This window comes from Aedes aegypti, chromosome 1, assembly GCF_002204515.2.
Source record: "Aedes aegypti strain LVP_AGWG chromosome 1, AaegL5.0 Primary Assembly, whole genome shotgun sequence".
In the NCBI taxonomy this organism is placed as follows: Eukaryota; Metazoa; Arthropoda; class Insecta; order Diptera; family Culicidae; genus Aedes; species Aedes aegypti.
The window spans coordinates 290,892,360-290,905,664 of NC_035107.1; positions in this window are offsets into that span (position 1 = coordinate 290,892,360).

Here is a 13,305-nt window from a genome sequence, read left to right on the forward strand (position 1 = left end):
ATGATCGACTTGATGGAGCAAGTGGTGGAGTTGCAATCATCTTTAATAGGCGTATGAAACATCATGTTTTTTAGTCATGTGAAACCTTGGGTGTTTCTGTTGAATGGTAAATATTTTTTTCATAGCTGCCTGCATCCTTTTTAAAGCACTGGACAGCAAGAAAATTTGCTTTATTTTTTTTTGTCATTTATGACTTTAATGTCGAACATCGCTCATGGAATAATGCGCCAAGCAAATTTAGTAAATTGTTTGAGATTTCTTACGCGCTAATTTTTTTTTTATTTTAATACAACAAATGTTACCACAGGGGAAGAAATACGCCAAAATTACCTTACGTAATTAATGGATAACCCCTAGAATGGCGACGTAATTTGTGAACGTTCTTTACCATTTTGAGATGGTTTAGGGACAAAATTTTGAAAGACAAAACGTCGAAACCCATAACGTCGAATGCCAAAACGTCGAATCCCAAAACGTCGAAAGCAGTGCTTTTTGTAGCAAATGTTTGTTGCTAATGAAAAAATGGTTGCGACGCAAACGGCGTTGGTAGCAGCAAAATTTTCAATTTTCATCATAGCAAGCATGAAATAAATATTCAGAAGAATGTGAATCTAGCATCCATTTCTGACGAGCGATGCAGTACTTCAAAGTTGAAGCCTGAAATATTTTGACTGCATCAGATGTAATGAAGTGATGAATTTCATAATGAAGAAACATTCAAAGAAGAGGTAAGGCAACATTCATATGTGATGAGAAAGAAGTATCATAGCTTAAGTGATGAGAAAGAGTATCTCTGGACTCACAACAACAGATGAAAAAAATCTCCTTAGCGCATTATTCATTTTGTCTACTTCTCGTGGGTGAACAAAACCTATTTCCACTAATACACTATGCATCAGAACGTGTGAATATCAGCAATGGACCGATGCACGAATTCACTATCTGACGTTTGAGCGGTGCCGAATTCATTCGTTACCATGGTCACGTAAATAACACGGCACCGCTCAAACGTCAGATAGTGAACTCGTGCATTGGTCCATTACGTACAGTTGGTGCGTAACCGTTTCGTTACATCCTATTTTTTTTTATTTTAACAATAAGATCGATTTACCCTAATAAACTTAAATATTGCACATTAAATTTGTAAAGATTTTGCAGGTTAAAAATATCTTAAAAATCCATGGAGCAATGGATTTGTTGCTGGTTAAGATTTCTGTTGATTAATAGTGTATTATTTATTCTTATAAAATACACTCATTCTTTCAACAAACTGGTGCCATATATTTCATAAAATTTTCAACTGGGGTTTTGAGTTTTAGTAAATTCTTTATTCTTTTATTTATTATAAAATACTCATTCTTTTATCAAAAAAGTACAATTGCATCGATTTGTCTATTTGCTTAGGGGAACCGATATTCTGTACCAGGATATCCAGCAAGTTTTAAATTTGTGTTAGTGAATTGACTTCTATACATATATTGACATTTCCTACGCATAAATGTTTATAGTTTTATCGTGAAAACACTAAAGTACGAAATATGCGATTATTTTATTTTTGTTTTCCTTCAAAACATGTCTCTCGCAACCATCTATCAATGTTATACTGAAACTAGCACATTGTGTATGGGACCCAAATAATTGTTTAAAAACCGGAAGATAATACAAAAAATCTAATGCAATTTCGACGAATTTCAACTACTTTCAATTACATTTTATGGGATGGTACACAAATTATGTCACGCTAAATTTCAACTTTTTTGACAACCTCCCCCCCCCCCCTTTGACACGTTTTTTGTATGAGCACTCCAAAATTTTTGTAAGGCTTGTCACGCTTGGCTTGACACCCTCCCCCCCCCCCTCGGAGCGTGACGTAATTTGTGCATGACCCCTCTTATTATCTTTACCAATTCCAGCGGAAAAATACCGTTTCACAGAGATAATATTTGAAAAGGCTACATTTTTCAATGTCTTAACTGTTCAAAGTTCTTTGCTAAAGTATTTGGATGTGGTTGGGTGACAAAACGTCGAAAGACAAAAGGTCGAATGCCAAAACATCGAATGCCAAAATGTCGAAAGGACAAAACGTCGAAGGGACAAAACGTCGAAAAGACAAAACGTCGAAAGACAAAATGTCGAATTCCAAAACGTCGAAAAAGAAAAACGTTGAAGGGACAACACGTCGAAAATAAAAAAATGTCGAATCCAAAACGTTGAAAGGACAAAACGTCAAAGGAACAATACGTCAATAATCTGAATTTGAAAACAAATTTTTTTATGTTCAGGTTATAAAATAATTTTTGAAGTATCTCACCAAAGTGCTAGTTAGTCAAACATTGAAAAATAAGTTAATTGTTTGATTGATTTGTACCTTTTTCAATAGAAGAATGAGTATATTTTAGAAGAACAAAAAATCCACTAATGAACTGAAAAAACGGATGTATCTTATAAAAATGAATAATACTCTATCTACCAAAAGGAAGCTTAACCAGTAGCAAATTAAATTCACCTTCAAACAAGTTCTGTATTAAATTTTGAGAAGTTATTTAACTGTAACATAACCACAAAAAATGAACCTATTGCGATACAAAGATTTTGTTTTAGGTGATAACAAATTTATCTAACGTAAAATGCTTATGCTCCAAATATACGAAACAGCTGGAATCATCATATTCTGAGGCATCTTGCTTTGGTGCAAATTAAAATTTTGTTCGTAGGAAAAAAGTCTAAAGTACAAAGGGGCAAGTTGAAACGGCTGGGATAAAATAAAATGGTAGCGTGTCAGTTGACAAATGAAACAAACTGTTCACATCTACTGATATCGTATTCAAAACTTTGCCTTCCAACTCGTCCCAGTGCACGTTACACTACTTTTTTCTCTTCATTTGCTGTTATAAGCATCCAGAGGTACGGCAAATTTGTCTTTCGAAGTGCTTCACTGCTTCTTGTCTGGATAGAAATTGACATATTAGTGAAAATTTTTTTTTTTTTTTTGCTTACTGTGATGAAAATTGCGAATTTTGCTTTTTTCAACACCGTTCGCATCGCAACATTTTTTTTCCTTAGCAACACTACTGCTTTCGACGTTTTGTCCCTTCGACGTTTTGTCCCTTTCGACGTTTTGGGATTCGAAGTTTTGGCATTCGACGTTTTGTCTTTCGACATTTTGTCCCTAAACCTTTGGATTGGACGCTACATTTTTATCGATTTTTTTACATATTTCTTTTTGATCGAATCAAGATTGTCGACCTGGTTTGTTACAAATACTCCCTTTTTTTTTCTTTCGACGTCCTGTCGAAGTTTTATTTTTTCGACCTTTTGGCATTCGACATTTTGACTTTCGACGTTTTGTCCTTTCGACGTTTCGTCCCTTCGACGTTTTGTTCTTTCGACGTTTTGGCATTCGACGTTTTGGCTTTCGACATTTTGTCTTTCGACGTTTTGTCACCCAACCTTTTGAGATTGATGCGGACTAGAAGTTGAACAAATATTATAGAAGTTATGTGATTCGCAATGGGAATTATTTCCATTGTTTAAAAATAAACTAAAATAACATATATTATGTAACATTTCAATCAATTTTAGCCTGCAACCCGATATTTGTCCAAATAATCGCAGGTTCCTGATTTTAGTAGGGTAGAAGCTCCGGTTTTGGCCATACACCAGTTGTAGCCATACACACTTAATTTGTTTCGCCGAGCTAAGTTTGACGAAGACATCGGTAATCCATTGCCGAAAATCTCGGCACAATATTACCGAAAGCCGGCAAATGATTATGTTTTTAATTATAAGAAGAAAAAAAACTGCATATAAATTGAAATAATAAACACAAATTTATTGAAATGAAATGTTTTATTTCAGTACAAATGTATGAACCATCACCGTTGTAAGCATTTCACTTTTCACTCAATTTCAGAAATCAAGCGTGTTCTAGAATGAGAGCGTGAGTCGCATGATCGATTTCTCTTCATCGATCCTCTCTTCTGTGAATAAAGGTGACAAGATGTGGGTTTGCTTGCACTTTTTCACTTTATGACGCTAAGTAGTGATGCAATCTTGCGCCCTGAGGTGAAAAAATGCGAACAGACTTGCGTCTTATCACCTTTATTCACATAAGAGAGGATCGATGAAGAGAAATCGATCATGCGACTTACGCCCTTATTCTAGAACACATTTGAAATGTGTTTTTCCGTTAGTATCAAGACGAGCATTTTCACTGCATTGTCATTGCGAGGAGCTTCTGTAGATCGTTGCACGCCTTCCAGTAGTGAATGTCAACTCCACATAAAAAAATCTAAACAATTCCAGCAGTGAGTGTCAAAGAGCAGGACAGTCAATTGGGCGTGATGAAAGAGGGACAGAGAAGGAGATATTTTCGTGACGTCACCATGCACTCTTCTGTTCTTTTCAGGAATATTCCTAAATATGAGAAAAAAAGGGCATTAATTATTGCTGGCTCGAATGAATGATTAGTTTAAAGGCACAATTATATGCCATAATACAGAACATGATGTGATACTTACATGTAGGCGCCCTTTCGCGCTCTTTCCAAGAACGTTTCAGAACATTAAAAGCACTTAGGGTTGATTCAAATATTACGTAACGCAAAATTTGCCAATTTAAGACCCCCTCCCTCCCCCACGTAACAGCTTTTGTATGAAAAATTTATTTTTTTTGTATGGACCGTAACACTACGGAAGACCCCCTCCCTCCCCCTGTTGCGTTACGTAATATATGAACGATCCCTTATTGGACGTTGGTATCTGCAGCTGTGTTTTGACAGATACGCTTTGCCGAAATACAGTAAAAATATTTGTTTGCTGATTTTTTGTAGCAAAACAGATTATCGAGCTTCAGTTTTGCACGTAAACTATAGATTTTCGTCAATTGACATCTGTCAATAACACTCAGAGTAGTTTTTGGACGGAATCCGGATCGTGTCCGGTTCGCATAGTAACCGCACTATCAGTATCGATCAACCGTGTATATGTGTGTAAATGAATACGTGAACATTCATTTAAAATTATATCTTTATCGTTTACCAAAACGAATCCTTTCCCATATCCAAACTCCCAGTGTTTTCTTGTGGAAGTGCAGAGGACTCCTCGACTTCCATAAATCAAGTAACACGACAACATTTCCCTCTTATTCCCAAATTGACCTGCATTCGGACGCAGCCGGCGCCGGTATTGTTTGTTATAATAATGAGAGCACCAGTACTTACACATTGAAGATGCTACAGATCCTGAGTAGCATCTGTTGGTTCCCTGTGTAAGTACAGCTGTTCTTGCAATAACAAGTAACACGTCAACTTTTCCCTCTCATTCCCAAATTGACCTGCATTCGGACGTAGTCGGCGTCGGTATTGTTTGTTACAATAATGAAAGCACCAGTACTAACACATTGAAGATGCTACTGATCCTGAGTAGCATCTGTTGGTTCTCTGTGTAAGTACAGCTGTTCTTGCAATAACGGAGGAGCAACTGCGGGCTATCAATCATTCTCATGCTCATGCTCATGCTCAATTGACATCTGTCAATAACACTCATGTATCAAAATTAAACGAGGTTTCAGTAAAAAATTGCTTAACCGACTGTATTCGTCATTTAACTTTACCGAAAAGAAATTCTACGATTATGTGTGTAATAAATTATACATCGTTTTATATAGCAAATCAGCATGAAACCTTTTGTGTGCAGTAGATCCCAGGACATGATAGAGCTACATTCATTTACTCGTTCGAATTGATTCAAAACATAAGAAAAACATTTAATTTTCCTTGTAGTTTTAACTCCCATGCACCTAATTTGGTCAGGGTACTTCTAATTCGGCCACTCTCATAAGAAATCAATGTGATCGGCCAATTTAGGAATCGAAGTTAAATCTCTGGCCGAAACTGGTTCTGGTGGCCTATATTGACCAACGGAGCGGAAAAATGGTTTTAGCTCAGTTACGATACTTTTCATATAGAATATGGATTGATAACTTCCATTTGACATAATTTCTGTATAAACATGGCTTCCCATGTAATTTTTATAGGCATTTTCTTTTATGCTGGCCAAAACCGGTGCTTTTGCCCTATGCATAACTGAAATGCTTTGAAGAACTGCATCTTTTTTTTTAAAAGGGTAAATTATATGATAATAAAAGGCATAAAATGATCCCAATCACTTTAAGGCAAGATGTCCTTTAAATATCTACTTCCAACTTCGTCGAACGCAGTTCTTCGACACCCTGACAATTCACCTACACAAATCATATAGACGATGTTTTTCATTGCATCTACACGTTAGTAAATTCATGGAGACCGTTGATCATCGTTACTGCGAAATAATCGCGTTGGCTGGGAGAAAACTTTAACTGAATTAATGTAATCAACAAAAGTTTTGCTATTGCAAAGATATAATCTTTCGTGCTAGCAGCAAAACTTGCATAATAAATCAATTCTTTTTGATAAGACAGTGAAGGATATTTCTTGGGAAAAAAATGGGTGGACAGTCATTTAAAAGATTTTATTGTAACAAAACTTATTAATAGAACAGCCGAACAGCCTATATTTTAAAGAAAGAAAATTTTTAGATTCAAATTAAAGCAGCTGAAAACTAACACAGGAAAGCAGCCTATGAAACCGCCATAAAATCAAAAGCATTCTTTAAGAAAATTTCAATTTTCGATTTTCGGTTCACAGTTTCTAACGAAGGTATAATTTGTTATTTTTATAGCGATAACTTAGAAGAACAACCTATTTTAGAAAGAATGGAATATTTTTTGCAATTATGATAAAATGCTTGCATCTATGTTGCACATACGTTGGACATTGAATAGTCCAATACTTCAGTCCCGTTCATATTCTCGCTCTCACTATTGTTTTGTCTAAATCTCTAAATTATCCGGGGTAATGGGGTGGAGCATTAAGTCATACTTCTTCTTCTTCTTCTTCTTCTTATTCTTCTTCTTCTTGGCATTACGTCCTCACTGGGACCGAGCCTGCTTCTCAGCTTAGTAACTAAGAGCTTTCTTTGCCAAAGTTACCATTTTAAAAATTATAATATTCCTAAAAATCCGTATTTCATCAAGTCCTGAATATGCCACTGCTACCTAGTACTCGGATTCAGTTTGGCTTTCTTTTTTTTTTTTTTTTTTTTTTTTTTTTTTTTTGTATCATTTTAAACATTACATTCATTATTTCTTATATCTAGGTGTTCTGTGTTATTAGACAACACTATCATGCTAATTTGGTAAAACAAATCTAAGATTTTATTAACATTTTGTTAACAACATATTACATTTCATTTGCCGTAGCAGTTCAGATTTTTTACAGGTGAGTTGATTTCACCTGCTTATAAGAAAAAAAAAAAGTTTTTAATACCGCCGTGCGGGGTGACATTGGGCCTAGGGGGTGACTTTATATATATATAGAAAGAAAGAATATAGAAAGCGTTGTGTTTGGATGGACATCTAATTCTTCCGAAAGAGGTGCACTTTGCGAAAAAGGACCACGTGATTATTGAGCTGAAATCGGATTCAGGTTAACTTCTGCGTTCATGAGTCCTCTCATGGCGTAGTGGTAACGCGCCCCAACTAGAGATTGGGGAGTCGTGAGTTCGATTCTCACTGAGAAGACGTGTAACTTTTTCGCAAATCTTCACATCAATTTGTCCATCTAATCCAATTGCAAATTATATGTTATGTTTAGCTTTTCGGTAGTTGCTTTTCAAAAAGTTTACTGATGGAGGAAAGCAAACTGATTGGACGATAGCTAGAAGCTTCTGCAGGATTTTTGTCTGGTTTTAAAATTGGAACAACCTTAGCATTTTTCCATTTGTCAGGAAAATATGCTAATTGAAAACATTTGTTAAATATATCAACTAAAAATGATAAGCTACTTTCTGGAAGTTTCTTGATGAGGATGTAGAAAATTCCATCATCGCCAGGAGCTTTCATATTTTTGAATTTTTTAATAATAGTTCTCACTTCTTCCAAATCAGTCTCCCAGGCATTTTCGAAAACGTTCTCTTGATTGAGAATATTTTCGAACTCCTGAGTAACTTCATTTTCAATTGGACTAGTAAGTCCTAAATTAAAATTGTGAGCACTTTCAAACTGCATAGCAAGTTTTTGAGCTTTTTCGCAATTAGTTAGTAATAATTTGTTTTCCTCTTTCAATGCCGGTATAGGCTTCTGAGGTTTTTTCAAGATTTTAGATAATTTCCAAAAGGACTTAGAGCCGGGGTCCAATTGCGAAATTTTATTTTCAAAATTTTTGTTTCTTAAATCTGCAAAACGTTTCTTGATTTCTTTCTGCAAATCCTGCCATATAATTTTCATAGCAGGATCACGAGTGCGTTGAAATTGCCTTCTCCTCACGTTTTTAAGACGGATCAAGAGTTTAAGATCATCGTCTATAATCACGGATTCAAATTTTACTTCACATTTTGGAATTGCAATGTTCCTGGCTTCAACAATGGAATTTGTTAAAGTTTCAAGAGCATTGTCAATATCAATTTTAGATTCTAAAGAAGTGTTAACATCAAGATTAGAGTCAACATACGTTTCATATATATTCCAGTCGGCTCGTAAATAATTGAAAGTGGAGCTGATAGGATTGAGAATCGCTTCATGCGATATTTGAAATGTAACAGGGACATGATCAGAATCAAAATCAGCATGAGTAACTAATTGGCTACAAAGATGACTAGAGTCGGTTAAGACCAAGTCAATCGTAGATGGATTTCTAGAAGAGGAAAAACATGTAGGGCTATCAGGGTATTGAATTGAGAAATATCCTGTAGAGCACTCATCAAATAAAATTCTGCCGTTGGAATTACTTTGAGAATTATTCCATGACCGATGTTTGGCATTAAAGTCACCAATGACAAAAAATTTGACATATTGCGAGTCAATTTTCGCAAGTCAGTTTGAAGCCAATTAACTTGCTGTCCAGAGCATTGAAAAGGAAAATAGGCAGCTATGAAAGTATATTTACCAAACTGTGTTTCAACAGAAAAAAAAAGTTTCAAAAACTTTAGTTTCAAATGACGAAAACAGTTGATGTTTTATACGCCTATGAATGATGATTGCAACTCCCCCGCATGCCCCATCAAGTCGATCATTACGATAAACAAAAAAGTTAGGATCTTTTTTAAATTTGGATCCAGGTTTTAAATATGTTTCGGTAATAACTGCTATATGCACGTTATTAGCTGTAAGAAAATTAAACAGCTCGTCTTCTTTACCATTCAGAGAACGAGCATTCCAATTTAAAATATTTAAATTATTATTTGGATCCATTAGAAAAACGTAATCCAATAACAATTTTATTTGTAAATTTTACACCTACTTGGACTGCTTCAGTCATAGTGGTGGCTTTGAACATTGCATCAATCATTAGATTCAATTGTTCAGTTAGAAAATTAAAATCAGAGGCAGACATATCATCTGATGATTTCCCATTGGAATTTTCGGTAGACGAAGAAGCGGGGTAGGAGTTACCTGTGGCGGTAGGGTTTTTTCCATTTGATTTGAAACAAGTAGAATGGGTACTCATGGAACGAACAGGGGAAGAGTTCAAATTACCTGCTACGATATCAGCAAAGGATTTACCGTGGGTAGATACATTCGAAATTGAAAGATTCGAACGGCTACCCGACGGATTAAAATTTGTTTGTGAATGAGCATGATTATGATCTTCCTGGTGGGTATGATTCCTAATCAAGCGATCGTTAACTGAAAAATGAGCATTGTTCGATACTCTACCAGGCAAATTCCGGAAACGACCGTTATCGTAACGGATATTATCCTTCACCTGCTTGGCACGAGCCTCAACGACTCTTTTGCGTGAAATGCATTCCCAAAAGTTAGCTTTGTGAGGGCCCTTGCAATTGGCGCATTGAAATTTTCTGGTATCTTCTTTCACAGGACAGTCGTCCTTAGCGTGAGAAGAACCTCCGCAAATCATGCATTTAGCATCCATGCGACAATTTTTTGTACCATGACCCCACTTTTGGCACCGACGGCACTGAGTGGGGTTCTGGTAATTTCCTCCAGGTTTCTGGAAATGTTCCCACGTCACACGGACATCGAACATAAGTTTAGCTTTTTCTAAAGCTTTAATATTATTCAGTTCTTTTTTGTTGAAGTGAACTAAATAATATTCTTGAGAAAGCCCTTTCCGAACAATGCCAGATTGGGTTCTCTTTTTCATAATGATTACTTGGACTGGGGAAAATCCAAGTAAATCATTTATTCCATTTTTGATCTCTTCAGGTGACTTATAGTCACTTGAGAGACCTTTCAAGACGACTTTGAACAAACGTTCAGTTTTGTCGTCATAAGTAAAAAATTTGTGCTTCTTCTCTTCAAGATATCTGAGAAGAAGTTCGCGATCTTTAAGAGTTTCCGGCAAAACGCGACAGTCTCCTTTCTTTGCGATTTGGAAGGAAACCTTGATTCCCCTAATGGAGTTCAAGATCTCCTGCCTAAATTCCCCAAATTCGGAACAACTGACCACGATAGGCGGCACTCTTTGCTTCCTCACTTGAATCAAAGAGCCTGGGCTAGAGGCTGCTTCGATTTGGTGTTCGGAAAATTTGTCTAGAGCATCGAACTGATTGCTCATTTCGATACAATTATTCATTTCGCCCTTGGAAGAAACTTCGCATTCCGGGGAAGCGTCCTTTCTTCCATTCTTGCCACGTGTAGTGACAGTTTTAAAACCCACTTTTTTGGAAGGAAGTAGTGAATTCAGAGATTCACCCTTCCTTTTGTTTGTTGTTGATACCATGTTTAATTAATAAACGAAAGAAGACGTGACCTTCGAGAGGTTTTTTCCCAAGACCGTGTCCAAGAAGGATTACCACCGCTAGCTTTCGCCAACGGGTCCAACGAAAAATCGAAGGCACGGGTCCAAACAAGGATCGTAAAGGGATCAATAGTAGAAAAATAGTACTGAAAAGTACTGTTTAAGTAGCACTGAAAAGTACCGTTTTTAATTTTAGCACTGAAAAGTACTGTTTGTGTAGCACTGAAAAGTACTGTTTTATTGCTTTAGGTAGTTTTTAAGAAAACTTCCAAGAGCAGAGAGAATTCGTGTACGCACAGCACGAAGGTACGATGCGCACTGGGTCTCGATATGGGTTTGGCTTTCTATTTCGCAGAATCATAAGGTAATCCGTTGCTTAGTTGGTTAAATCGCCGGTCTAGAGTACACGCAAATTCATGTCTCGATTTGTCAAACATACACACTGTGTCTTCTGATTAAAAGTTCCCAAAAGTATGTTTCAGACATACCAGTAAATCTGGATACACTAGAGTTCTGGCTTATAATGCATATTGCAAATTTCTACAAAGAAAGTGAAGTAAAAATGCTAGAGAGCCTGACGAAAGTTAGAATTTTTTGCTTTTAGTTGAAGATTGCTCGTTGAATTGCATTGAAGAGCTGGAGAAATAGGGGCCTTCCTTAACCGAGTGGTTAGAGTCCGTGGCTACAAAGCAAAGCCATGCTGAAAGTGTCTGGGTTCGATTCCCGGTCGGTCCAGGATATTTTCGTAATGGAAATTTCCTTGACTTCTCTGGGCATAGAGTATCGTCGTACCTGCCACACGATATACGAATGCGAAAATGACAAGTTTGGCAAAGAATGCTCTCAGTTAATAACTGTGGAAGTGCTCATTGAACTCCAAGCAGAGAAGCAGTCTCTGTCCCAGTGAGGACGTAATTCCAAGAAAGAAGAAGAATTAATAGGTGACTCGCCCAGTACGCTAGATTTGGAAGTTGATCCAAGATTTCAAGCAGGTGTCCTATTTTCATCACAGAGAAATGTGTTCACTAACGTTTGGAGAAAGAAAACGTTGAAAATCAATTTGGTGAGAGAATTCCGTTTAATTATTTTTTAAAATGCTTGCTGTGAGTCTTGTTCATACATAGATAGATTTAAACATGGATTTTATTTGAATTTTCTGCCCATGCAAGAATGTCTAACCTAGCTCCTGTATGTTCCATAGCTTGTTGCATAATGGGAATGGGAATGTATTCTTTTCATTTCAGAGAGCGAGTAATGGCGCTTAAGCCAAGGCCTTAGGGCATAAGTAAGTAGTAGACATAGTACCTATGTCCCATCCCAGGAAAAGTAAAACTCACTACGATGGAGTTTGTCCTAGCATTCCTAGCAAATGTTACAGTTGATACGGTTGTCCCCGTTTCTGCCTACAAACAGTTTAGAAATTTTCGTCTATCATATTATTCATGAGTGAATAATATGATCACCGTCAATTTTTCAACTATCTCTAAATAAAATCGGCACGGTGGGCCTAGTCATTTGAGTATTTGCATCATATTATAGATTTGCTTTAAATATTGATGCTGACAAGAAAATACCGGAATAAATTTCGGAATTTCCAGGAAGCATTTCAATATTGGCTATGCAACACGCTTAGAACAGAATAGAATAGAAGTACTGTAAGTACTGATCTTAGGGAGTATTAAGCAGATCAACTGGACCATAATCACTGGGCTGTAGTATAGCGTTTCTATACGCTGGAAAGCATGTGCAAGTATCGACACAAAGGATGAAATCACGACGACCTTCCATGTATTTTACAGCGAAACAACTCAATTTGGTATGTGAATCTCGTTAGCTGCATTCCGATAACAGCTAAAACAGAAAATTGACCCTTTGGGAATGAGAAACTATAATGAAACAAAAATGGTGAGCAGTTCTATAAGAGACCTTAATTTTACAGCATAAACCTAACGAGACGAACTCTATAATTTAAATAAACCAAATATTCATATCAAAATTAAAGCTTTTTCTGCATTACTTACACATCTTCAATCAGTACAACAGCATAACTTAGTTAAAATGTTTTATTTTTCATGAAAATTAACAGTTCTTCCGAAATAATTAACAATCGAAAGAACTTCCTATTTTTAAAAATAGGGTACTATTTCTGAAGAAATGCTATGATGTCTTTAATCACTAACAGAAACATTAGATTTGCCTTTGAACAGAAGAAAGTAAAATCTCTGATAAAAATAATAGGGACGAAATAATCAACAGAATATTTCGAACGAATAGCTAATATAAGGGTGAGAATAAAACTTTATATCGTATTTCACGAACATTTGGTTACCAGCGAGCCGTTCTTACAAAAAATATTGCGCGGAATTCTGAACTATTCGGGGTTATGGCCATTCGAGGTAGTGGCGTTCGGGGTAATGACCTATTCGGTGTAGTGGCATTCGGATTAGTGACCCATTCGATATAGTGGGTAAACTCAATAATGCCAATGCTTTCGAAACTTTAAGAAA